Genomic DNA, 27717 nt, shown 5'->3' with positions numbered 1-27717 from the left:
ATCTAAATTTATTTTGTCGTTAACTCAAGCACTGTAAATAAGTATCTATAAAGCTTATTTTTGAGAAAAGATCCCAATAACAAGGGATCACACAGCCATACATGATTTCCTGAAAGAGCTAATTCAATGCATTTTAAAATGGATCAATATGTAGAAACATTTTTCACTTTTCTTTTTTCTTCAGCTTGATTCTATTGTACCTTAATAGATGTGATAGAACAAAATTTCATCACCAAAACCCCAGCATTGTTTCAGTGGAACAAAACAACAGGCAATTGGCCTTATCAATTTTGGAACCAAAGCTTTAAATACAGTCAGCATTTAATACTGGCAAAATAATAGTTAAAAAAAACAACAAAAAAACCCACGTGATGATTTGGGGGATCTATCCATTCAAAGAATTCTGATTAGTATTATCAAAAGTTGTTACCACAAAGACTTGTTATAACACTGAATGTCCCTCTTTATATGTGGAAAACACCATTATTGGCTGGACCTGCAACCAATACACACCAGACTAAGGACAATGGGAAATAGAATCATAGAATCATAGAACCATAGAACTGGAAGAGACCTCAGAAGGTCATAAAGTCCAGCCCCCTGCTCTAGGCAGGACCAAATCCAAACATGTAACTTTAACAACCATATTCTGACCATACAATAGTTATCCAAAATACGGCACCTGAGTTGGGAAAACAATCCTCTACAAATTCCCTCAAAAGGGGCTGGGAGTTTACTGAATGGAAAAATACCAAGAACAAAGACACCGAGCCAACAGAGCCTGTGAGAGTCAGGAAAAGACATAGAATACACATATGAAATTTAGGCAGGGGAGCGGGAAGGAATGGACTGGCAAAGATCGGAAACTAGGGGAGAAGACTCCAAGTTTCAGAACATAACTGATGCTCTTCAAGAGAAGGTTATTGGATGGCCCCAGATAACTCATACCTCTGCCAAATTTCAAGTCCCTGCTCCAAAACATGGAGGCGCTAGAGTTTCTCAGCTTAAATACTGTATGTATTTTTAACATAGGTAAATCAACATATTTTTCCTAATCTCCTCAGAAATGACAACCTCTTTTGCTCAATATAATTACAATATTCAACCTGAAGAAGACACCTAGCATAGGAAATTTCAGCCCAAAAGGTAAATGTTCACCAAACAGATTCTTATATTGTTAACTGTCAGGAAACCTTAAATTTGTGTCTCTATTTGTTTTCCCTATAATACTGATAAGCATACACAAAGCAACAAGGGCAGTGCCAAAAGTTATCATCTTCTAAATTAACATGGTTCACATAATGCTGATTTTTTTTCATTTATGATTGACGTTGTCCCTTAGGAAAACAATGTCTTTCAATTAAGGAATTGACAATGTATGCAAAATCTCCCTTTCCTTCTCTACCCATTATAGCTGGAGCCCTATTGTCTCATATAGTAAATGCTGTTTAAACAGTTTCATTGTTACCTTTTGGGTGAAGTCCTAGTCCATTGAAATCAATGAGAGTTTTGTCATTGATATTAATGGAGCCAGGATTTTATCCCTTGATTTTTCTCAATGGCAATTTTCAGATGATGACAGTTCAGGGGATAACATTTTTCAAGATTGGATATTTCCAGAAGGGAAATTTTCCTGAAATTTTGTACCCAAAATTATTTTGATTATTTTGAGATTGATGGAATTGAAAAAAATAAATACTTTTCCCTTTATAATTCGGTGTAGTCATTAAAAAAAGGTGGGGAGAAGGGGGGCAGGACCGGCGCTGCAGGAGCTGGGCGCGCAGCGCCTGATGGCATCTATAAGGGACGCCGCGTGCCCCTTACAGCTGCCATCAGACGCCCCCCATCGGTTGGTGCCCTGGGCAGCTGCCCAGCTCGCCCACCCCTTAGTCTGGCCCTGACTATGGTGTAGCAATAGGAAATGCTAGTAGTTGGAGGTTTCTGTATGTGAGTATGCGCAGAGTCTTGCGATATCAGAATAAGACTTGGGAATAAGGATCTGTGCCTGTATGGAGCAGAGAGGATGAAACATGCACACAAAAATCTGCACCACATGAGTAATAGAATCTAAATAAAATTATTTCATTAATCCAAGTAAGTATTCCTGGCTAAATACTGAGCAAGAACTTGAATTATTAATGAAATTGTATTAACTCATTTGAGCAGTTACCAATAATATGTATCATCCTTGAAAAATACAGGCTTCACACTAGGGAGACAATGATAAAAAGATTTTTAAACTACAAGTTAGCAGCATTCCCTTTGTGCTGAGATATCTAAGATAAAATGAACACTGATTTTTGTATAATCAGATAAAAAATAACACTGAAATTTCATGTATGAAACCCCTTTATTGCCAATGACTTTCATACTTCAGCACTGTATTAACTGCATCATTATTTCTTTAAAGAACAGTGTATAACAAGGTAATAAATAACAGCAAAGGTTCATTATATGTGTAATGAGATTGTAGATTGTTGAGATTTATGTTTTATTTTTAATGACTGGCATTTTCTTGCTTTTCTGATTTTCATTCTTTGGATTTCAGTTCATAAAACCCTAAACCATATATTTTTTAAACATTTACTAAGCTTCATGTCAAGTTCTTCCATATACAGGCACCAAACCATATAACATCCAGAGTAATTACCTTTATTTATAATGATAGGTCCTTACTATGAGAAGAAAGAAAATTAAGATATTAATGAAAAAGCATAGTTTGTGTTTCTCCTGCTTTGATATAAATACAGGAATGTTTGGCACTCTCAGAAGATCAGGGTCCTTACAGATATGAAGATACAGCACACAAGAATCAAAGGCATGACAGTTACCTATCTTATTAAAAATGACGCTCATGACTTTTTGTAAGGGTTCTTTAAAGGGTTTGCAAAAAGTGCTGTTTAGTCTCTTTTGCTACTATGAATATCTGTCAATGCCAAAGCACTTTTCACTCTGACCATGCTCCCATTTCATTCCCAGCATGCCCCCAATCCCAACAGGATATAGGACAGCTGGCATAGGACCAGCTATATCATGTACACCCACTGGGGAATCCCCCATGGAAATTCCCTGCAGAGGGCATCACAATTAATTTTGACTTTTTTGTGCTGCTAGAGGAACAAGACAGAAAATGTGGCCATAGACATTTGATACTCGTTATTATAGTGGTTCCTGAGCATCAACATCAGAAATCTAGAGTTCTGTAATATAAAACCACGTGGATAAATTGTCCCACGTGAAACATCCTGTTACAATATGCAAACAACACATTACATAACTGTCATGGCTGAGGGGCAAACTGCACCTCTTTCCCATTTCTAATTTTACACCTCACTGTACGCTAAGTTAGTTGTTTTTCCTCTTAAGGAGAAGAAGACACTTACAATTTCCCAGCCACTCCCAAATGCCCTGTGAATCTGAGGATTTCTCTAACTTGAGGTAACTCAGCTCAGTGACCCAGCAGACCTGTTGCCCCCCTCAGTCTCAGAATTTGCAGACTAGGATTTCCAAATGGGTCTGTACCTTCATTCAAAATTGTCCAGGGGTTAACAAATGAAAAAAGCAGGTATTACACATGTTAGAAGCCCAATACAGATATCATATTTTGGGATATAGATCAATAATCCTTACTGAGATCACTCACAGTTAGTTGTCCCACCAATCATCTGTATGATGAAATGGTGGTTCTGTGCTGTGAGTTCCTCAATCAGCACAGGCAAACAGCACCCCATTTCAACAGCTGAAGTAATTCAGTATCTGTTTACATAACCCATTAACTAAATTATAGGAGTAGGATTTTCTAAGAGCCTGTTTTCACTGACGCGGAGATCAATGCTGTGGTGGTTCAATTTAGCAGGTCTAGTAAAAACTCGCTAAATTGAAAGCTGATGGCACCCCATCCGCTCTTATGCCACTGCCTTTTCATTTTGTTCTAATCGGTATTCAATGCACTTTGTGAGGAAATATTCTTAAACTGATTGTGTACTATGTAGCTAATGTATCTATCTTGCAGTATTATCCAAAACTTTCAAAGTACTTCACAAACATTAAACAGAAACATCCATGGTACTATTATCCTTATACTCAAGATGGACTAACGCACAGAAAAGAAACATCAACTTGGCCAAAGTCACACAGTAAATTAGTGGAAAAAGTGATTAGTAGAAAACCCAAGAGCTTTGATTCCCCTCTAACCTCAAGACCACAATTGCTTTCCTTTATAAAATCACCAAAAGCAGGTGCATTCTTCCACAACGTTCAAAAGATTTAGAAGCAGTCACAACTGAAAAGCATTCTTAGCATATTTAAGGTTCTGTATATAATGATCAGAGACAATTTAAAGCAAAATAAGAACACCTGGTATGTTAATTTTTGATTCAGTTTCATTTACTGCATGTATGTAGGAATATGGAGACTTCAGAACTGCTGCCAATGTTTCCATGCTATAAGGCATAGTAGCACATGCCACAATTGGGACTTAAAAGAAATAAAAATTCCTTCTGTAGAGTCTGAGTAACTAATTAAATTAAATTCATTACAAAAGCACATACCTCTCAATACTTTTTATAGTTCGTGGATTGACTCCTATAATAAGCATCAAGGCAAAAATCACAAAAGCTCTTTAAAATTAACTTAGGATGTTTAAACAATCCACAATACCAAAAAAGGTAAAAAAGACCTTTAGAGGATTTGGTTGGCAGACAACTTTCTTCAACAGATTTCTGGAATTTTTTTAAGACTATATTTTGGTGTTTATTCTTTTGGAAAAGAAAAGTGAACATGCTGCTTGTATTGTGTGATCCAAAGCTGACTAGAGATAATGGGAGTCGTTTCACTCTCTTTGATGAGCTTGGGATCAGATTCCGAGAGATCTCAGTTGCTATTTAAATAAACTACCCTATGCCTCTTTAAAGTTGCTACCAATTAAAAGAGGAAACTAATATGTGGCCTTGAAGTAGCACGACATACTTCTCAACTACAGGCACTCAACTACAAATACTACATATGCAGGGCTGGTACACTACCCCAGGCACAAAAGTGAACTCAAAATTAAAATCAGTGTACCTTTGTCCTAGCTGCTACTTTAACAAACAGCACCGTGTTTGTGTCTTCTGGGTAGGAGAGCCATCTGAAGTAGCTGCACCAGTGCCAGAACCTGCGTAGTGCATATTCCAATACAGGCCCCTGAAGCAGTAGCAGCAGGACAAGGACAGGATCAGCAGCTGCAGAGGGATTATTTTAAAAATGACTTCAGTGAATGAGCATATGACCCTTCAGGACCTCATCCACATTATGGCACTGACTGTGCTAAAACAATTGTTTAACATAGTTTGAAAAATTACCATCTCATAATCAGTTTACAAAACAAGCTTAAAGTGGAGCTGTACCTTGAAAAGCTGTTCTAAAATTAATAATGCAGGATCCTCTACTAATAGTGTCATTGATTCTCAGATTCAAGTTACTCTATTTACAAGCTAACAACTTTGTTTCCTAACTGTCAGACCCATAAACTCACTCTGAATTCTGACAAGCATGCTGCTTTCTTTCCCTTTCATGTATCACTACCACTCATAGATGCTCTGTGGAGCATCTTTGAAACTCCATTTTCTTCAGATCAAGCCCTCAAATTACACGTGTGCAATCCCATTATATGTTTTTTGCACAGGTGTCTCCAGAGGCACAGCCTGAAGACAAGTGGCTTGCACACTTCTATCTTACAGCATCATTTGGCCCACAGAATGCCTATCACTGGCAATGTGTGAAATGGAAAAAATGCAGCCTGAGTCAGACTCCAGCATGACTTTTCCAGTCGACAGTTAAAAGCAAAGGGTGAGATCGTGGCCTCATTGAAATAAACAACAAAACCCTCACTGAGTTCAGCAGCACCTGGATTTCACCTAAAACACCAAGTTAATTTTCAGCCAAGTATTTCCCTAAATCCTAAATGTGTATCTGTTCTTTTAAAGTAACAAAAGAGTGTGTAAAAACTCTCAATGCTAGGCTAGCTGTCTATTGGGTATAAAAGGAAGAAGGCTGTAATATGAGATATATTTCCTAAAAGGCCCCAAATAACTTGCCCTTTTGAAATCTTCAAATAAGTAATCTTCAAGCAGCAATAACTGTTGATATTAAATTGAAGAAATGATTTGATGCAATGTGAAAATATGGCTGCTCCAGATGCTTCTGTGCTCAAGATGGTTTTAAAATGTATACGTCTTGTTGGATGATTTTTGTTTACTTATTCCAGCTGTTTCAAATCATTTAGAAGTAATACTAGATGTGAAGGAATACTCATTAGTAGCAAGCATATGCATAATGAGGCATTGGAGAAAGGAATCATTATTATGGATAACTGGCATGTTGCCTATTAGAAATTACATAGAACAATTCAGCAGAAAACCAAAGACATAGAAAGAAGGAGAACTGAGATATCACACTACAATTGACATAATTTCAATGGTAAATATAATATATTTTTAACGTCCCATCCAGAAGAACCATATACAGGAAATGATGTGAAACTCTGAAGATTTTATTTCAAAGTGAAAAATTTTGCTCTCTGATCTGTATGACTGATCTCAGCTCTGTTATCCAGCCCCTTCATGTGCTGACCGTCAGAGGGCATTTCACATGTCTGGAAATCAGCATATTAAAATCAAAGCTTGATTGTGCAAGGATAGAACTTTGACTCCGATGTTGCAGATCAGTTCTGCTGTGCAGCACAGTCCTCAGGAAGAAGCTGAGAGATGTAAATTGTGTTTTAGTCATTGGTGGGGAGAATGCCTTGTGTTGCTTTGAAGTAATGCTTGTAGGCTGCTCTCCTACTCCTTCACTAAAGAGAGGCTGGCTATGATGTTTGGCCATAAATCGAAAAAAGGGAAAAATATGGGGCATTCCATGAATTTTATTAGGAATCTGAATACCTCTGATGGGGAGAGGGAATGGTTCTTTATGCAGAACTGGAATTTTTATTTGAATTAAGTGCATTGTATTTCAGCATTATATTTTCAAGTATTGCATTCCTGATCATTCTGCTTTGTATCTGATGGGGAGGGCGGAAAAAAACCCCATGGCCTAACTCTGGAAACGCAATTGAGGAAAACAAACAACCTCCAAAAAGCTATAAATTGCTTGTAAATTAAAACATCATGAACAAAAAAAATCACTAAAAATGATGAGTGGTCCTGTGGTATGTGAGGGCATGTCCACACTAGGAAATTATTTTAAAATACCTTATTTTGAAATAACAAAGCCTGAAATAACTATTTTGAAATAGGGTGTCCACACTACAAGCAAGCCGCAAAATTAGTCTGAGGCAAGCTCCCTTAATGTGGACATGCTATCTCGACTCAGAGCCCCAGGAAGCACTGGGGAGTAATTACTTGGAATGACTCTGAGTAATTTCGAAATAGCAGCAGTGCAGTGTCCAAACTATCGCTATGAAACAGCTATTTTGAAATAAGCGTTATTCCTTGTGGAAAGCAGGAGTTATTATTTCAAAACAACCATCCCCTTATTTCAAAATAACAGACTTGGTAGTATGGATGCTCCGCTTGTTATTTTGAAATAAAGTGTAGACCAGGGCTTAGAGACTAACAATATATATATATATATATATACAGTGTGTGTGTGTGTGTGTGTGTGTGTGTGTGTGTGTGTGTGTGTGTGTGTGTGATGAACTTTCATGGGCAAGCCCCACTTCCTCAGATGAACATGAATGGAGGGGAAAAGGGGGACCCTCAGATTACATAAAAGAAAAAGAAGGGCTCTTGGAAAGGAAACAATACTAATGCTAAATGCTAATACTAATTAGCTTCATTAGCGCCAGACTATAATTGACAAGTATTAGTTTACTTTAGTATTTTTCATTTTAATCTGGACACCTTAACCCCTGGAACAGTGAAACTGAGGCAATGCATGCTTCGGGATGGGCTAATTCTGAGCATTATTATTCAAGGTTCCAAGCATGCTTGTAGAGCCGATGCTGAAGCACACCCTATCACAGCTTCACTACTCCAGTATCTGAGAGCGCAACATTCACGCTGTCTTGGACATGTCAGTTCAAACTGCAATTACAGCCCATGATTGCATTATGGAATTCAGCCACTGAAAAGTCAGACTCTAGACTTAAAGCATGAGAAAAGTTTTATCCTGCAACAATGTTTGCAGGGCGCTATCAAAAAAGAGTCCAGTTGATGATAATGTGATATCTTTAGACTAGTATTAACCAGGCTTCCATTTTTACAGCACACATTTAGATCCCTTACATCAATAGGCCATCTCATGAGCATAGCAGCTTTTTGTGAGTCAGGGGTGTAGCCATCTACACAAAAGGAACTGCCAGCACAAATTAGCTCTCACAAAAGAAGAGGTTATCCTCTGAAAAAATAGCCCAAGAGGGAGGATTTGTGTTTTAGAATTAGGCAAGGGGATGCCTGAGTTAACACACAGACATCATAAATCTGCCTCAGTAAAAGAGAATAACTTCCAAAGCTTCATATTTAAGCTACCAGGAAGTCATCACTTTTTCTTTATTGTTACCTTGTGATCACTACATCTGTCTATCATGTAACCGCCTGTTGCAACTTGGCTCATAATTAAACTGTATGTTCTCTGAGGAAGGGGCTGTTTTTTTGTGTGTTTGTACAGTGCCTAGCACAATGAAGCTGGGCCCTTAGATAGTACTGCAATACAAAAAATAACCATCATACTATTTGCTATTTTGATAGCTGTGAATTCAATGTAGCTTCAGCTCTGGGGAAAATCACAAGTGGTTCCTGACAAATGACAGTGATGAATAATCACATTCAGAATTCAAGCTTTGCTTAACTCTAAGGGTCAGTGCAGGTTCAGAGTAACACCTAATTTGTACAAGACACTTCATCTATTCCTAACTGCTATTCTCTATGCAAGTATAAACAACAGTTGTATTTTAATAATTAATCATTTTGCTTTATTGATTGAAATTCATAATGTGAAACTATAATAAATCAGCTGTATTCCTCATTATGTTCCATTTAGTTTGCTCTATTCTGGTGGCACAAAGGAGCAGTAAATCCAGTTTAACCAGTTAGTTAAGGTTTATGGCTTATTTGTATCACTGGAGTGGCACAAAGCAGCTCGATTGTACAAATGGAGCTGGCTCAATAAATCTGTAGGATATCTATGAGCTATTCACTACTATAGGTTTAGATTAATGGTTATGTTAGCATGAATTCAGAGTGGCACTAGTAAATTAGCATAACAAAAAAACCATCCATTGTTAAGGAGAGGGGGGAAATTCTGCTTTAAATTCTATGGCATTAATATGAATATACATCAATGAACTGAAAGAAGCATCTGGTATGAAGGTGATATATAACACTGTCATTTTTAAAATAAGACAAATTAGAAGTGGATTCTTAAACATGCTGGTATCCCATTATATTAATATTTTCATAATTAAAAGACACTTAAAACTAATTTCAAGTTATTGCTTCTTTAGAATGAAAAGCGATTGTGAAACTCCCACTTTCACTATCCGACATTGTGCTCCCATAGCACTTCCCTCCAAGGAACACCAAGAACATAAAAAATGATTTACGCTTCATAGTGCCCCTTGTGAGATATATAAGGGAGGGGATGGGGGAAGAACCATATGCCTGTGCCTGTGGGGCTCACTCTGATAGTTGTGCTCAAGGGCCACTGAATAGCATATCTACTGGATCAGGCCCTGAGCCAAACATAGGAGGAGGTGGTGATGGTGGTGCCACCGATGGTGTCCCTCACACGTTAGAGCTCAGATGTTAAGAGTGCTCACCCAGGATGTTGCTTCAAATCCCCCCTTTGCCTGAGCTAAAGACTTGATCCATGGTTTTCCATATCTCAAGAGTATGCTTTTACTACAAGCCTGTTGGGTATTGTGGGGTGTGTCTCTCTCAATATCTGTTGATGCTGTTCCACCCTGCATAAATAATTAAGCGTTCCTTGGGCCAGAGAAGGTGTGAGAATTTCTCTCTACCATGGTGGCTGGAGACCCAACTGAGAGCAGGGTGATCTTTGCTCCAGTCCCAGTTCCAGTCTGGAGTTAAGCACCTAAATTGCTGAAAGGGGCATGGCTTATGCCATACTGCTCTCATCAGCCTCTCTACTGGGACTCCCATTTGTAAGGGGAACCCAATTCTCCCCAGGGCATTGCCTAGAGTAGTGATTTTCAAAGCTGTGTCATGGGCCCGCCCAGGTAAGCTATTGGCAGGCCCGCAATGCTTTGTTTATCCAACTGTCCGTAGCCATTGAGCCTCGCAGTTGGAAACAGCAAACCACAGCTATGGGAGCTGCGAGGCTCTGTGGATAGTTAGACAAACAAAGCATCATGGACCTGCCAGCGGCTTACCCAGGCAGGCCCAATGACTCAATTTTGAAACCACTGGTCTAGAGAGCCAGGATACCTAACATGGGGCTGTGGATTCCACTAGGTGGCAGAGTACCTAAAGTTATTCATTGAAACATTGAGCCTCAGATCCTTTTGCTGATCTAGCCTAGAAAGTTTAAAGGTATGATTTTTTGAACTGCTGACTACCCACAACTCCAAAAGAAGTCTTAGATGATTATGAATGCCACTACCTCTGAAACATAATGCAGTCATTTTGGTGCCTAACTATGAATATAGGTACTACATTTTAGGTAATCATATTTTAAAAACAATGGCCTAGATCTCTTGCCCAAAGGCAGTCAGAAAATAATTGACAGAACTCGAAATACAATCTTTTAAATGCTCTGATTCCTACTCCTGGGCTTTTACTGATAGTCATACTTGCTCTCGGTAGCAGCCATACAAATATGTATTTTATTAAATACAATCTCTGTCCAGACATCAATAAAATTATCATGTCAACTAGATGACAATATCATTCTCCAAATGAGTACAGGTATTGAATTTCAAAATCTGAAAAATATTTACTTAATTTGCAGGAAAATGCTCATGAATGCATTCAATCATTTATATTTCTCTTTTGTTACAACCATAGTTAAAATGAAATAGGAGTTAAAATTACATGTATCTTTCCAGGATTAATTTAAATTATGCCAGTTGAAGACTCCTTTACTTTTCTTTGTTAATCACTTCCAGTTTGGAGAAACAGCTACAAATTAGTTGTTAAAAACCTTATGAATGCAAGAGGGGTGGAAAAAAATGCCATCATCAGTAAGGCTGTGTCTAGACTACATGCCTCTGTCGGCAGAGGCATGTAGATTAGGGTTGTAGGCAAAGGGAAATGAAGCCGCGATTTAAATGATCGCGGCTTCATTTACATTTACATGGCTGCCGCGCTGAGCCGACAAACAGCTGATCAGCTGTTTGTCGGCTCGCGCGCTAGTCTGGACGTTCCCCCTGTCGACATCAAAGCCCTTTGTCGGCAGCCCCGTTATTCCTCATGGAATGAGGTTTACCGGGGCTGCCGACAAAGGGCTTTGATGTCGACAGGGGGAACGTCCAGACTAGTGCACGAGCCGATAAACAGCTGATTAGCTGTTTGTCGGCTCAGCGCGGCAGCCATGTAAATGTAAATGAAGCCGCGATCATTTAAATCGCGGCTTCATTTCCCTTTTCCAAAACAACAAATCTACATGGCTCCGTCGATGGAGCCATGTAGTCTAGACGTACCCTAAGGCAGAGAAAGAGAACACAAAACTAGTCACTTGATGTGTATGTTGTCAGGGCCAGATGCTCAGCTGCAGCAGAGGAGAGTTTAGCATTGCTGAAGGAGGGAGGGCTCCTTTACACTTCTTTAATATTTCCCAGCTGAGCTGTGCATTAGGCCAGTTGATGAGTGCAAGGCAAAGAAGACTGCAGTCCCCTTGCATATGAGGGAATTTCTTCCAAGCCTGGTGGATCTGTGAATGGCCAGAGCAATGTGCATAGAACTGTTCTTATCCTCGATGCCTTCTGGTGCCTTCTTGCACACTAGCAGTACCAGTTTGTTTGTTTGTTTGTTTGTTTTTTGGGGGGGGGACTATAATCTGAAGACATAACAAATGTTTTAACTCAATTCTACCAGGCCAAAAGGGGATGACGATACGGTGCTGTTCTGGTCCCTCCACTCCCTTTCTATCCCTTCCAAAAAATCTTAGACTATACAGAGAACTGAAACAGGATTCAATGGGGCATAGTCGGTGCATCTCAGTGAAGCAAAGTCCCATGCAAGAACCTCAGTAGGCATGATTTGTATATCTTATGGATAGTATTCTAAGGAGGGCTGAGGATATTCATCACTGTGCACTGCATACGTTTTAATGTTATAGAATACAGGTAGAAAATCATTCAAGCAGGGGAGAGGAATGTAGCTTTGAAATGTGTATACTCAAGCAACAGCAGCACCACAGGTCAAGTGGTACTATGGGAAGGAGCATAGGCATGCATGCACACACATTCATGCAGGGGGAGACGCATTGCTCATCTTTGTGATTTAGCAGTTGTTCTCAGATACTATTCAGGTGACTTGTTGTCCTACAGTTCTGATCTCTCTTTCCAGTACAGGTGAGCAAATGTAGCCTGCATGATTCCAGTGGGAATGAAAACCAAAAACCTCAAAACTCCCTTCCCTACTTTCTTCTTCAGACAACGAGGCGCTTGCAATACAATTTTTGTTTATTCTGGCTCAATAGGCCATTGTGTGATACAGCAGAGTAACAGGCCTGCCACAATTCAGTTCAGATCAACAAATGGAACAGCAGCAATACTCCGTATGTAAATTATCTCTTGTTTTAATCTGAAATGCAGTATGAATATTGCTGACTCAGAGTGATCTTGGCTTCATTTCTCACCGCTTTTACTCATTTCACAAAAACATATGAGCCCAAATGACATTATGTAATGATCTTCATAATGCTCACAATCCAAAAGCCTTTCTTAGGTTACTTCCACTGGAGATTTCTGCTTACGGTTTAACAAAAGGAAGATTTAGTTGAAAATCCTTGCAAAAGACCTTTGATATGAGATATCTTCAGAACAGGAAAAAGTTAAAATAAGCTTGGAAAAATATAACGTGCCTACTCTGAGTATTTGCACTAAAACCCACCGTTCAAAACTGGTCCAAAGCTTGATAGCATGGGGGTTGGGAGAGACACAATAACATCTCTCCTTATCAAGATCACCAGGTACTTAATACAATCACGGAGATATTAAAAAGATAGCAGCTGACAATTACAATATTACGTGCACTTTCTGCTTGCTGAACCATGGAACAGAATTAGCTAATAGGAAGAAAAAAGACTTTTCAACAGCCCTCTTCTCTGATCCAAGGTTTAATCAGTATAGGCCACGAAGAGAAAAATAAAAATAAAAATATAATGGAGATTGCCTATCTCCTAGGACTGGAAGGGACCTTACAATGTCATTGATTCCAGTCCTCTGCCTTCACAGCAGGACCAAGTACCATCCCTGATGAATTTTTGCCCCAAATGGCCTCTGCAAAGATTGAACTCACAACCCTGGGTTTAGCAGGCCAATGCACTGAGCTATCCCTCCTCATAAATTAATGGAGACTGCCTATCTCCTAGAACTGGAAGGGACCTTGAAAGGTCATCAAGTCCACTCCCCTGCCTTCACAGCAGGACCAAGTACTATCCCTCATGAATATCCCACAACCAAAGGGCAGTGATGACAGAAGAGTATTCACTGGAAAACCTGATTCCAGGATAAAACATTGGCTTATTTATGCCAGGGCAGAAGTAAACATACGTGTATAGAGGTACATCTGAATTCTTTTTATTTGGATTTTGAAATGTGGATTCAGCCAACAACCAAAGGGCAGTGATGACAGATTTCAAAGAGGTAGCCATTTTCATTTATTTCAGCGAAAAACGAAAAACAAACAAAAATAAGGAGTTCTGTGGTACTTTAAAGACTAATAAATGCATTAGAATATTAGGGCAGTGAAATTTTCAAATTTCACTAGGGCAACAGCTTGATTAATCATATGATCCCTAAACCCTAATCAATAGTCATGCATTTGCTTTCATTTAAACTTTACAGCATAGGCTATAGTTTTTAGAGATAATCTGTACATTGAAGAAATCTGAATATCAACAGAGATGTTACTAAAGCAGCTTTTGTTTGCTTGTTTGTTTAAAATCACCACTACCACCATGTTTATATTTTGAAACTTCTTTTCTTATCAAAAATACAAATTGGACTATTTTAGGACTAAAAGTCAAACTGTTGAAAGTGCTGTAAATGTAATTGATTTTGTCACATACTCATTTCTCTCTTTCTCAGACCAGCTGCTGGTTTATGAATTGAAGAGATCCTTATTTTTTTTTGTCTGATTATATCTATAAATTCTTATACTAGACAGCAGAATCCAGAATCACCCAAACGGCCCACCAAACTGAGCAAAGCAAATGTCACTTTCTTCCAGAGAAGGACAAACTATTTATTAACTTGTGTATATGAATAAGAAGAGAAAACATGATAAAAAGAAAATGTGGGGTGGGGAAGAGGGAGAGATTTCTCATTAACATCAATCTGCTGAAATCCCTTTCTGGCTTATCTACTAGTATTGAGGATTATCTACTCCTAATGCAACACTAGATATAATAAAGAAAACACAGTGTCCTGTTTCAACATTGATGCAAAGGGAAATTGCTGGTCTTTGAGTTGAAATAAAAGCATTTATAATATTTCTACTGCTGCAGCAACTTTATATAGGCAAAGCCCCTTTAGTTATGAAACACATAGGTCCACTGCCTATAAGTATGATATTTACAGTACCCTTTAACAGACACCTATCACAACTAGTCCACTGACAACAGGATGGACACTGCAGCTACCATATTAAGTTTGTGATACCAAAAACAACACTATAACACAACAGAGTCTCTGCAAAGGCCCCATGGCTCCTTGATAGTCTTGATAAACAGAATTAAAAACAACAAAACCAGAACAGTTACTTCTTTTAACAAGAATTTCATTTAATATGGAGAATGCAGCTGTTTTTTCCTCTCACCTTTAATGGGAACAAGTCAAAAGACTGTTCATAATAAAAGACATTTTTTCGGTATGTTAACGATACAGTAATCCTTTACTTACACAGGTCAGCTGCCATTTTACAGTACTAAGATTGTCAGATGAAATGTTCAGAATTATTCAGTGGCTTGCTAAAAATCAGCTTACTTCAAATCTCATCTGGAGACAGTATGCAGATAACTGTGTGTTACAGAAACTGCAAATATTACAGAACAAAACTAAGAAAGGATAACATCACAAAGCCACAACTCTACAAAATATTTTAAAATTAAAATAAAGGTACAAATTCAATGTAATTCCAGATTAAACAGCATGGTATGAAAACATCCAGAAGTCTGAACAAAATTACTGTGTAAAATTCAGATGCTCATCCACAACTCACCCAGTTTTTACAAGGATTCCTTCATTTCTTCAGCTTCCCTGACACAGCCTTGCTTCTACCTGAGTGTTACCCCTCAGCATCTTCCTCCCAGATTTCAAAGAGGTAGCCATTTTCATTTATTTCAGCGAAAAACGAAAAACAAACAAAAATAAGGAGTTCTGTGGTACTTAAGTCCCAGTGTTATCTGTGAATTGATGGTGAATGTGCAGAAGGGTGTCTGTCTTGCCTGTGGGGCACAATCTGGTAGGCATGCACTTAGCATTGCAATACCTTAGGTCCCTTTGAAAATCCAGGCCTTTGTTACACATACCCTACACTCCCTGGAATTTTATCACTATGTAGCCAATCACAGGTCTATCCTTTTCTCTTGCTTTTTCTCTATTTTCAGCTCCAAGGTACAGGTTTAAGATATGACCAGCTTAATGAGCATAAGGGCACAGTGTTTCTCAGGCTCAGCAATGTACACTAAATAGTGCTTGATGCAAGTCTTTGCCTATTCATCACATCCTACTAAATCTGACTGCGGGAGTAAGACAAACTCATCTCATCTGAGACAAATGGAAAACTGGTTCTCACTACTGCCTTTCTGTCCTTGGATGGCCCAGAAATACTCTGTCTACCTGATAATATTGTATCTGCATGGCAATACTCTATCAAGATCCATAACTTATCTTGATGACTGGTTGGTTGGTGCAACTAACTTGATAAAAATAGCTAGATGAGTAAACTGAGAACACTTAGGTTGCAGCCTAGTTAATATTTACATTTAAGAAAAGGGTTAAGAAAAAAAATGCTAATTTTTAACTTGCAGTTTTCCTGCATGTTTAAGTTAACAACAGTGGAGGTATGTACTACGTATGTGATTTTTAAGCAACAGAATCAGAGTCCGTAAAAAAGACACAACAAAAATATGACTTAAAAGAACAACAGGGTTCACCAATATCTAATGAACCCATAACCAACAGCAAAGTCCTGAAAGCAGAACAAAATATCCACAGCAGCTAATTTCTGGTATCTCTTAGAAAAACAAGAATAGGATGTTTCAGAAGACATAGCTTCCAGTCCTGCTAGAGTTCACCAAGCCCTAGTCTACAGTAGGACCTCATTCCACAATTCCCTCTCCCCACCCAAGTTCGAATTTCTAAGTCATGCATCCAACATGTAAGTTTGCAGATGACACCAAACTGGGTGGGGTTGCGACTTCTTTGGAGGATAGGGACATAATTCAAAATGACCTTAGCAAGTTAGAGAAATGGTCAGAGGTAAACAGGATGAGGTTTAATAAAGAGAAATGCAAAGTGCTCCACTTAGGAAGGAACAATCAGTTCCATACATACAAGATGGGAAGCGACTGTCTAGGAAGGAGCATGGCGGAAAGGGATCTAGGGGTCATAGTGGACCACAAGTTGAATATGAGTCAACAGTGTGATGCTGTTGCAAAAAAAGCAAATATGATTCTAGGTTGTATCAACAGGTGTGTTGTAAGCAAAACTCGTGAAGTCATTCTGCCGCTCTACTCTGTGCTAGTTAGGCCTCAGCTGGAGTACTGTGTCCAGTTCTGGGCGCCACATTTCAAGAAAGATGTGGAGAAATTGGAAAGGGTACAGAGAAGAGCGACAAGAATGATTAAAGGTCTAGAGAACATGACCTATGAAGCCAGGCTTCATGAACTGGGCTTGTTTAGTTTGGAAAAAAGAAGATTAAGGGGGGACATGATAGCGGTTTTCAAATATCTAAAAGGGTGTCACAAGGAGGAAGGAGAAAATTTGTTCCTCTTGGTTTCTGAGGACAGGACAAGGAGTAATGGGCTTAAAGTGCAGCAGGGGAGGTTTAGATTGGACATTAGGAAAAAATTCCTAACTGTCAGGGTGGTCAAATATTGGAATAAATTGCCAAGGGAGGTGGTGGAATCTCCCTCTCTGGAGATATTTAAGAACAGGTTAGATAGACATCTGTCAGGGATGGTGTAGACGGAGCTTGGTCCTGCCTTGAGGGCGGGGGGCTGGACTCGATGACCTCTTGAGGTCCCTTCCAGTCCTATTATTCTATGATTCTATGATTCTAACACAACCAAGCCTGTTATTTCAAAATAATGGGCCTCAGAATTTGAACTCCGGACTCCTGCTTTTCAAGAGGAGTAACACTAATTCCAAAATAATAATTTCAAAATAATGGTAGTGTGGACACTCAAGTACCACTAATTCACATTTTTTGGACTCTAAGAGGCCTCCCACAGCTCCCCAGAGTGCTTGCCAGGGCTCTAAGTCTGAAATGGTGCATCCACATTAATAGTGGGTGCCTTGGATTAATTTTGATGCTTCCCCATAGTGAGGACATACTAATTCAAATCTGTTAAATTGGGAGTTCTTAAATTGAATTTAGTAATTTTGAAATAGTTTCCCAGTGTAAACATGGCCCAAGAGAATAAACAAAATTTAATGGACAAAAGCAGCTAAGAGAGAGGCATAGACTGTAGGTTTTGTCAATTGCTGATCTCTATAAACCAACTGACTGAACAATTAAGGGAATCTGAACAATTAAGAAACTGTCAGAATTATGCTGTCAGTGTCTTCATCTTCTTTAGATTCCACATAGAAATAATGAATGGGATAGTGGGAAGAGTCCCAGTGCATTCTAATTCCAAAAGTGGTTACCATCAATTTCTCCTGACCATCACTAAAAATCTGGTAGGAGAGGCAATCTGAATTCTTTTCCACTTCGAGTAGTGCATAACCTGGCTTGCAAAAAAGTTTCTCATCCTGAAATGCACAGTTTTGTATTCATTCTTGGTTTCATTATTGGGGAAAAGTTGTGTTCTTTTAAAAGCGCATGATTTCAGGAGCTATTAATGAAGTAATAGGAAAAGACAAACTAATTTTGCTATCATCTTCCTAGCATACAATAGCAATTAGCAACAATGAAGTAGTGGTTAGTTTTCACAGTACACTTACTATATTTACTTTAATTCATTCCTTTGTATGGGAAAATAATATAAAATGAAAAAGCAATAAAAATGTCTAATATTCCATGAGCTCAACAAATTATTTTGGACACGGGGTCATAGCATTTGAATACCAACATTTGAGGTTGAATAAAAATGGGGTAAACATTTTCCCCATCCACTCCTGGAAAATCAGAGAAATCAGCATATACAAAAAGCACACCTAAATCTTTCCATTTGGTTGCAGAAATCCAATGTAACCAATACCATGATGTTATCAGTAAGCTAGCAAAATATTTTGGGTAATCGCATATATTACCAGAGATTAGTCCTGCAAAAATGATTATATGGATACTCACTATTATTTGTAGTCACATTAGACTCAGTGGCTAGATATAAATAAATAGCACAAACTACATGGAATGCTCTTTACTTATTACAGGGATATCATCATGGTAATATATTTAGTTATCTAAACTATTACTTAATCTATTGCCTAGCAAGTTGTGGCTTCTGAGCCCTGATCTGGATCAGACTAAAGTCAATGCCAATTTGGTCCCTAATTAGTATGATCAAGGAACCTACTTTTCTAGTTATGGACTTAATTAAGAGTGCCAGGCATCTGGTTTTCAACCTGAACACCTGGTCGAAAAGGGACTCTGGCAGCTCTGGTACATTGAAAGTCAGGTCAGTGACACAGAGGTGCCCCAGTGCTAAGACAGGCCCCCTACCTGTCCTGGTTCTGTATGGCTCCCAGAAGCCCCTGTCAGGTTCCTGTGGCCCTACGTGCAGAGAGGCTCAGTCCTTCTTGCTCACAGCATCATCCTCACAGCTTCCATTAGTCATGGTTCCTGACCAATGGGAGTTATTGAGCCATCAGCTGGGGGCAGAGAAGTGCGTGGAGTGTTGGCTCTTCAGCTCCCATTGGTCGGGAACCACAATCAGCGAGGGCTAAGAAGGGGGGAGGCGGGGACAACGATACCTGTAGGTGCAAGAACAGTGAAGCAGGCAGACGCAGCCTCCCTGTGTTGAGGTGTTGCAGGGACCTGGTGGCCATTTCCTAGGAGTTGAGGTATGCACTACTGGGATTTCACACCTCCATGCCTACACCAGCTCAAAGTCCTTTCCCCTACCCAAACTTCTTCCCAGAGCCCACACATCCCCCTAACTCCACCTTATCTCTGAGCACCCTCCTGAACTCAAAACTTCTCATCCCAGCCTCACCCCAGAACCCGCACACACAGCCAGAGCCCTCACCCCCCCCGTACCCTAACCACTGCCCCAACCCAGAGCCTGAGACCCACTCCAGAACCTGAACCCCCCCAGCTATAGCCCAGCCCCTGCCCTAGCTCGGTAAAAGTGAGTAAGTGTAGGGGAGAGTGAGCAATGGAGGCAAGGGGGATGGAGTGAACACAGGACTGGATCTTGGAGAAAGGGTTGGATAGGGAGTGGAGCCTGAAGGTAGAGGCAGGACAAGGGTATTTGGTTTTGTGCAATAAGCAAGTTGGCTCCCTAGACTTAATCCTGAATACTTTATACAGGCAACAATGCCACTTAACTTGGATATAGTGGATTTAGATTTCCAGAAAACTTTTGACAAGATCCCTCGCCAAAGGCTCTCAAGTAAAGTTAGTTGTCATGGAATAAAAGGGAAGGTCCTCTTATGGATTAATTGCTGGCTAAAAGACGAGAATCAAAGGGTAGATATAAATGGTAAGTTTTCAAAACGAAGAAGGTAACTAGAGGTGTTCCTGAAGGGTCCATACTGGGACCAATCCTATTCAACCTATTTATAAATGATCTGGAGAAGGGGATAAACAGTGAGGTGGCAAAATTTGCAGGTGATACCAAACTGCTCAAGATAGTCAAGACCAAATCAGCCAGTGAAGACCTTCAAAAAGATCTCACCAAACTAAGTGATTGAGCAATAAAATGGCAAATGAAATTTAATGTTGATAAATGTAAAGTAATGCACGTTGGAAAAAATAATCCCAGCTACACATACAATATGACGGGGACTAATTTAGCTACAACTGCTCAAGAGATAAATCTTGGAGTCATTGTGGATAGTTCTCTGAAAACATCTACTCAATGTTCAGTGGCAGTCAAAAAAGCAAACAAAGTTAGGAATCATTAAAAAGGGTTAGAAAATAAGAGAGAGAATATCTTACTGTCTCTATATAAAACCATAGTACATGTTCTCACAATAAAAGAATGAGGGCTCACCAAATGAAATTAATAGGCAGCAGATTGAAAACAAACAAAAGGAAGTTTTTCTTTTCTCAGCACACAGTCTACCTGTAGAACTCCTTGCCAGAGGATGCTCTGAAGACTAGGACTTTAACAGGGTTCAAAAATGAGCTAGATAGATTCATGGAGATTAGGTCCATTGATGGCTATTAGCCAGGATGGGTAGGAATGGTGTCCCTAGCCTCTGTTTGTCAGAGGTTGGATGACAGGAGAGGATCATGTGATGATTACCTGTTCTGTTCACTCCCTCTGAGGCATCTGATATTGGCCACTGTTGGAAGGCAAGATATTGGGCTAGATGGACCTTTGGTCTGACCCAGTATGGCCGTTCTTATGCCCAGCATTCAGTATAGATATTTTACAGCATATATTTATGCCAGTCTTTTGTCAACAAAACAGCACACAACTTGTAAATAATCACTGAAAGATATTACTTCACCCACTTTGTCTCATATCTTGGAGCTGATACAACAATACTGCCTGCCTAATAAACAGGTGACCTATGTTGTATCCCTTACAGGCAGAAAGGAGGCAAAATGCAGAAAAAAGAAAAATCTCTCCACAATCTTTGTTAAGAAATCCAGCTAAAATTCAGTAGGTTATGTGGAAACTTATATTAAAATATTCATTTTACAACTTGGACTAGTTCTGTAAATATTCATGAAAAAGTTTGAGAGAGAGAAAACAGTAATGATGAAATGCCGGTTTGGTACTGCAAGCTTTTTAAAATAAAAAAATAAAGATAATTAGGAAACCTTCGATAACAAGTCAAGCTTTCAAGTCAAACTGAAGAGACTGGAAGATTAAACACTTTCTGAAAAGCATCTGAACTGTTTGTGTTAGCATGGTACATTCAAACAAATCATATGCAGGTCTCAGTCCCTTCACTTTATGAAATGATGTTCACCACTAGAAGCTGTGCAGAAATTGTATTCACCAACCTTCTGTCCCCAAACAACCAACTTGAAGTCAACCCATTCTTTAAATATTTTAGGATTTTAACTGCCAGGAATTCTTCAGATGCCCCATTATTATTTTTAAGCTGAATAACTGAAATGGTAGCACAGCAGTGCATTACTATACTCTTCCATCTGGCATTTCTCAGGAGTGGTATGTAATTATGAAACTTCAGAATAAGGTTGCCAGCCCTCCAGGACTGGCCTAGTATCTCCCAGAATCAGCATCAATCTCCCCATAGCCTGATCAGTGCAGCAAAACACAGAAGTAAAATATATATTTTTTAAACTAACTTTGTTAACACTAACATAACTGGACAGGGACCAGATTTGCTAAACGAAAAAGGCCAAATTGATGTCGTTATTTTTCAAGAAGGCATTACATTTTAAGAACTTGGGATTTACAGTCCTAGAATGTGGAAGGCTTTTAACCTTTTATTTTACAAGGTGAGAGTCTGATCTCTTTTACAACAGTGTGACACTGGAGTAACCCTAGTTCAAAGGAGCTATTCCACTTTTCAAATTGTGCAAAAGATATTAGAACTCGGGCTTTGGTGCTAAATTCACTTTAACTTAAACATTGAAACCCTCATACTCCAGATCTAATTCAAGAAAAAAGTGCCACTGATTTGCATGGACGTTTCGCATGCAGATCTGCATGATTTGAAGGGACTGCAGATGATTCTTCTTGAAGAGCATGTCTACCGTTAAAATACTACAATGGCACAGCTGCAGTTTTGAAGCAGCACAGCTGTAATACATCAGTATCAACACTCATTACAACAAAAGAACAAGATGTCCTTTCATTGCAGTTAATCCATCTCCTTAAGAGGTGGTAGCACTGTAAACATTGGAGGTTAGGGTAGAATATCTACATCTTTTACATCAAGATGAAAAGGTAGCAAGCATCATTATAATCTCACAGAGACTTCATTTACAGGACAACTTTCATCAATAAAACACATGAACATTCTGGATCTATATCTATCACATTTACCAGATTCTCAAAGGAGTTAAAGCGTAGCTAACGGTTTCAAATATTTGGTTTTGCAACTAATCCCAGAACTTTTGTAAATTTCAGTTATAATTGATTTTAAGGATACTTTAAAAAGTAAATGTATTCCTTTCATCTTTATTTCCCTACTGCTTCACTTTTCATGTTGCTATCATTCATTCTTCTTTTCTGGCTTGGCATAACTGATTTATGAACAATTCTATACATCGGTAAAGGCAGACATCAGAATATTTAAAGGAAAAGTCTTTGTGTTAAACACCTATTTTGATAAAAGTTCTAAATGTATGAAAAAACATTAAAAGTCTGTACGTTTTCAAAAATACCAAGATACACCAAGAGTTTTACATTCCAGCATTTCTAGTAAAATGGCTGTTGAATGAGAACAGGATACTAAGAATAATTAATTTTCATGTTTACATGAACACAGAATTTCCCTTGAATATTTTATTTGAATTAGCAAAAGCATACATGTCTCATTCACTGTAATTATCAAGAACCAATTTGGAACACAAAGAATGAGTAACACTTATTGAATATTTTTTATACCACAGAAATACATTAAAATCTGACTAATGTATGTGCAATATATAAATCTAAAAGTCCCTAAGAGAGGTATTATTTCATATTTATAAACATACATATATAAAAATGAGGCTCACATAATTGTCTTAATTTATTTTATTAAATTATTTTCAATTATGTTATTCTCATCTTCAGTGGACAGAGATGACTGAGGCTGGAGGGAGCTACAAAAATTTCATACTAAAAAGGTGGCTAGAAAAAAACAATTGACTTTATTTTTCAAAAATTTACATTGTATGCTCAATATTTTTTCTTACTTATGTTCAGAAGTTAGCTAGCTGCTATTTTGTACTGAGTATGCACCTGTAAGTACTTAATTTGTTCCTAAGTCCTCATTGCTGTTTTTATTTTTACAGATATGTGCCTGTACTACATACATCCAGAAAACTATATGACTGCAGTGTCAGTAAACATATTAAAATGCTCAGGAAGGAAATCCAACATAATTAGAAAAGAATGGAAATGTTACTCCTTTGCATTTCAACTATTTTGGTCCCTCATAAATAAACTGCAATGTGTAGGCCAAAAGTCACATAGCAAGCAAGTCCATAGCAGAGTCAGAAATAAAATGTTAAAGTCCCTGTTTTACAAACTTGCAGAATTAGGGTATGTCTACACTGCCACCCTCGTTCGAACTTGGGTGCTTAACGTAGGCATTCGGAGTTGCAAATGAAGCCCGGGATTTAAATATCCCAGGATTCATTCGCATCTTGCCGGGCGCTGCCATTTTTAAATCCCCCTTAGTGCGGACTCCGTGCCCGCGGCTACACGCGGCATGGAGTAGGTAGTTCGAATTAGGCTCTCTAATTTGAACTACCGGTACACCTCGTTCCATAAGGAGTAATGGTAGTTCGAATTAGGCTCTCTAGAGAGCCTAATTCGAACTACCTACTCCGTGCCGCGTGTAGCCGCGGGCACGGAGTCCGCACTAAGGGGGATTTAAAAATGGCGGCGCCCGGCAAGATGCGAATGAAGTCCGGGATATTTAAATCCCGGGCTTCATTTGCACTCCAAATGCCTACGTTAGCCACCCTAGTTCAAACTAGGGTGGCAGTGTAGACATACCCTTATAGTTCTCTTTAGTAGACTACACTGTCTTAACTGATTTTGCATAATCTTATTTGCATTCCATATATTATATGTAAAGCGTAAATATGCTATATTTGCATCTAATTGTTTTTAAAATCATACCAGATTCCAAAATAAGTGATCATTTTCCTCTGAGAATTACTTATTCACACATTTTCCTGTGCCTGTTCAATTAAGATAGGAATGACATTGGCATCATCAATAAATTGGGAAATATTTCAACTTCATAAGTGGGCTTAGGTATAACTGGAAAAGTCTGGATAAATGGATTTGGAGGAGCCAGAAAATCACTCCCATATGAAAGATAATGTCCCATCTAATGTAAAAAGTGCTAAAAATCTGTATTCAATAACTGAGAAATCCTTTATATTTACAATAGGTTCTCTGACTACCTATTGTATGGGTATTGACATTTGGGAACATTAATTTTAGCATCTGGAATAAATTAAATGACATTTGATAAAGCCCGAGCTTAAAGAGTTTTAAATCTCCCATATGAAAGGCAGCATGTACATTTCATAAATTGAGATTTGGGCTTTCTCTTTGCCCATAAAAAGCAATACATGTTTAATTTTAGCACTCTAATCTTTGTTTATAACCAGAAGCATTATCTGAGTTTCTAATTAAATTGCAATGAAGATTATTGCCTTTATTACATATATCCACTTTAATTCTGCTCTGAATTGTCTAGGTTAAAGGACAAGTGGGTTTGTTATCAGTTAATGTAAGTGAATCTCAAAAATGGGCTGAGAATTTGGCTTTCTATTTTCTTACATTTTTATTTGTTTACTTTATCGAGAAGGCAAATGAAATTATGATACTTATGAGATACATATGGAGAACAAGGGATGTATGGGATTGTTACTAGTGCTGGTGGGAAGATTTTCATTTTGCTATGCTGGAACATTTCAAAGAGATATATCAATTCTGGAAGGAGAGTAAGAGAAATGCTCTCTATAAGCTGCTGACTAGAGCACGGGACTGGGATGTGTGAGACCTAAATTTGAGTCCCTCCTTTTTCTGGACCAGAGAGGAAAAAACCCTGCTCTGCTGCCCTACAGACCCAGGACTTGTATCTGAGGGTGTGTCTAGACTACTGAGTTTTGTCGACAAAAGTGGACTTTTGTCGACAAAACTATACCAGCGTCTACACTACCGCTGAGTTCTGTCGACATAACGTCGACAGAACTCAGCAGTTTTGTCGACGCTGGTATACCTCATTTTACGAGGCATAACACCTTCTGTCGACAGAGTTCTGTCGACAGAAGGTGTTATTGCCTGTAGGGTTGCGTCTAGACTACAGGGTTCTGTCGACAAAGCAGCTTGCTTTGTAGACAGAACTCAATGTGTCTGGACGCTCTTTGTCGACAGAAGTTTTGTCGACTTATACTGTCGACAAAACTTCTGTCGACAAAACCCGGTAGTCTAGACGTACCCTGAGTCTTTTGAAACACAATACATTAAGAATCAGGCTCTTGAGTGAATCACATGCATATCCCAAAATGAAAAGCTTAAATTTCAATTTGAAAATGAACGTTCTATCATAAAATTTCATTTTCTGCAAATATGTTTGGAAGATTTTCATTTTGCTCTGATGTGGAATGAAAACAAACTTTGAATCCTTGAAAGTTGCCACAAAATAGGATTGTTGCTCTCCAGTCAGCTCTAGCAGTCACAGGAGAAAGCTGTCTTTATTTCTTGAAAATTCAAGGAATGGGCAGGTAGATACTTATGATGGAAATCAAGGAAGATGTATCATAAATGGATCATAGAACACATTATAGACTGGTAAGTCGCACAGCTTCTGTCAATATACAATACCGAGAAAAATATTCGCTTAATTCTATACACTGCCATTTAAGTTGCATGGTATATGATGGCTCCAGAGAACAAATTACAAGGTTCTGCAAGCTCTAATTTTGAAATATTAAAAAAGCTTCCACTTTGCTGAATAGAAAAGCCTCTATGAACCCTCCCATACCTGGGATTTAGGGAGTTAAGAAATGCAAGATCCTTACAGAATCCATAGGCACAACAAATTTTGGAAATAATGACACTGTATTGTGGGAGCAATATCTTAAAATCTGATCATGCTAAGAATCCCACTGGCCATCTGCTGCTGTTGCTGGATTCAAAAGTATTTTTGCTCTTGGAATATCTTCTGTCTCCTGACTCCTGCTTCACTGTCTGCAGTTACAAATAAAATAATTCAATAACCCAGACATGTTTATACAACATCACTACAATATTAAATTTTAGGGAAACTATCAAATCAACAAAAGGAGGTAATGCTTGGGCCAAGTTCAAGCTTTCACTCAGGGCCAGTTTGACAAAAACATTGGTTCCATTTTTTTGTTTGTTTTCTTAAGAATAAAATGTAGTAATGTTGTATAAATACATGTGGGTTACTGACTCTTTAATTTGGAACTGGGGATAGCAGTGCAACAGGAATCAGTAGGGCAAAGGCTATTTTACATAACCATTTAAGGCTTCAGCTTTCCCTTATTTGCATCACAGGGGAATTATACAAGCTTTTTTTCCCCCTCTAATTAATAAGAGCAGTTGAACTGGAATGTCCAAAACATATATCCCCCAAAGACTGACTTCCTGGAACAGACATTTGTTTATGCCCCTTTGTCAGCTACTTTGAGCTGCAAGATGACCTGGTTTTGCAGGTTTTATTAATAATCAAACCTAGGAGGTCTCTTATACAAAATGTGGATCTAACATAAGTGAGATTTAGGAGATAAAGTTAGATTGGAACAGGTTTTTTTTTTAAAAAAAATCATAGACACATAAAAAAAGGCCTAAAAGACTAAGAACAGATAGAATGATGGTCTAACAGGGGCCCTGTATCATTTTTTCCACTCTGTCTGAAGCTGAGTGCAAGAAGAGTTTTATTAACAAGCCAGATTGTCTCTGACATCAGCATGGCTGTGCACAGCTAAGTGTAGCATGAAAGGAGACATCCTCTACCAACTTGAAGTGTCAGCTATAGAGACTGTTCCTACATCCTGGGAGCACAAAATTTGTTTTTCTCCTGCATCCAGGGAGACCATGTTGCCCATCATAAGATTGTGAGGGTGTGATAAAGAGGCGAGACAACAACCCAGCCTGCACATCTGGCTAGATAAATGAAGAAATAAATTGTACCATCCAAAAAAAGGTGTGTGTGTGGGGGGTGGGGACCGGGGGGGGGGGGGGGGGGGGGAGGCAGCTCATATGCCTATGCAGATTCAGTAGCTGTAGGATTTTTGCCTCTGGAGACAATTTCTGTCAGGCCCCATTCAATATTCCTTGTGCAGCCAGAACTGTCATGAGCTTCCAGAGCTACATTTCTGAAGTGGTGTTCATGGTGGTAGCAACATGACTGTATTACGATGAGCTGCTAATGCAACAAAGACTCCTGTTGGCTTTTAGGATAAGTTGGTAGGCAAAACTCTATAACACAATTTGGAAATTTAGAGACAGACTTTAACAGTGCTATATCAACATTTG

At 38.7% G+C, this 27717-nt stretch overlaps 1 protein-coding gene across 4 annotated transcripts in view; it reads right to left on the bottom strand.

The window, feature by feature from the left end:
* The window catches only part of CHRM3 (cholinergic receptor muscarinic 3), a 461598-nt gene that overhangs the window by 117663 nt on the left and 316218 nt on the right, over positions 1 to 27717 (bottom strand). The window contains exon 5 of one of the 4 annotated variants that reach the window (XM_025181843.2): positions 5065 to 5222. The exons of the other annotated variants lie outside the window; for them this stretch is intronic. The gene's annotated coding sequence lies outside the window, so the exon portion shown is untranslated. The remainder of the gene's footprint in view (positions 1 to 5064; positions 5223 to 27717) is intronic. 4 annotated transcript variants of the gene reach the window in all.

Source organism: Pelodiscus sinensis, chromosome 3, assembly GCF_049634645.1.
Source record: "Pelodiscus sinensis isolate JC-2024 chromosome 3, ASM4963464v1, whole genome shotgun sequence".
Taxonomy (NCBI): Eukaryota; Metazoa; Chordata; order Testudines; family Trionychidae; genus Pelodiscus; species Pelodiscus sinensis.
The sequence above is the reverse complement of the archived record's forward strand: the minus strand, read 5'-3'. Positions and strand labels throughout refer to the sequence as shown.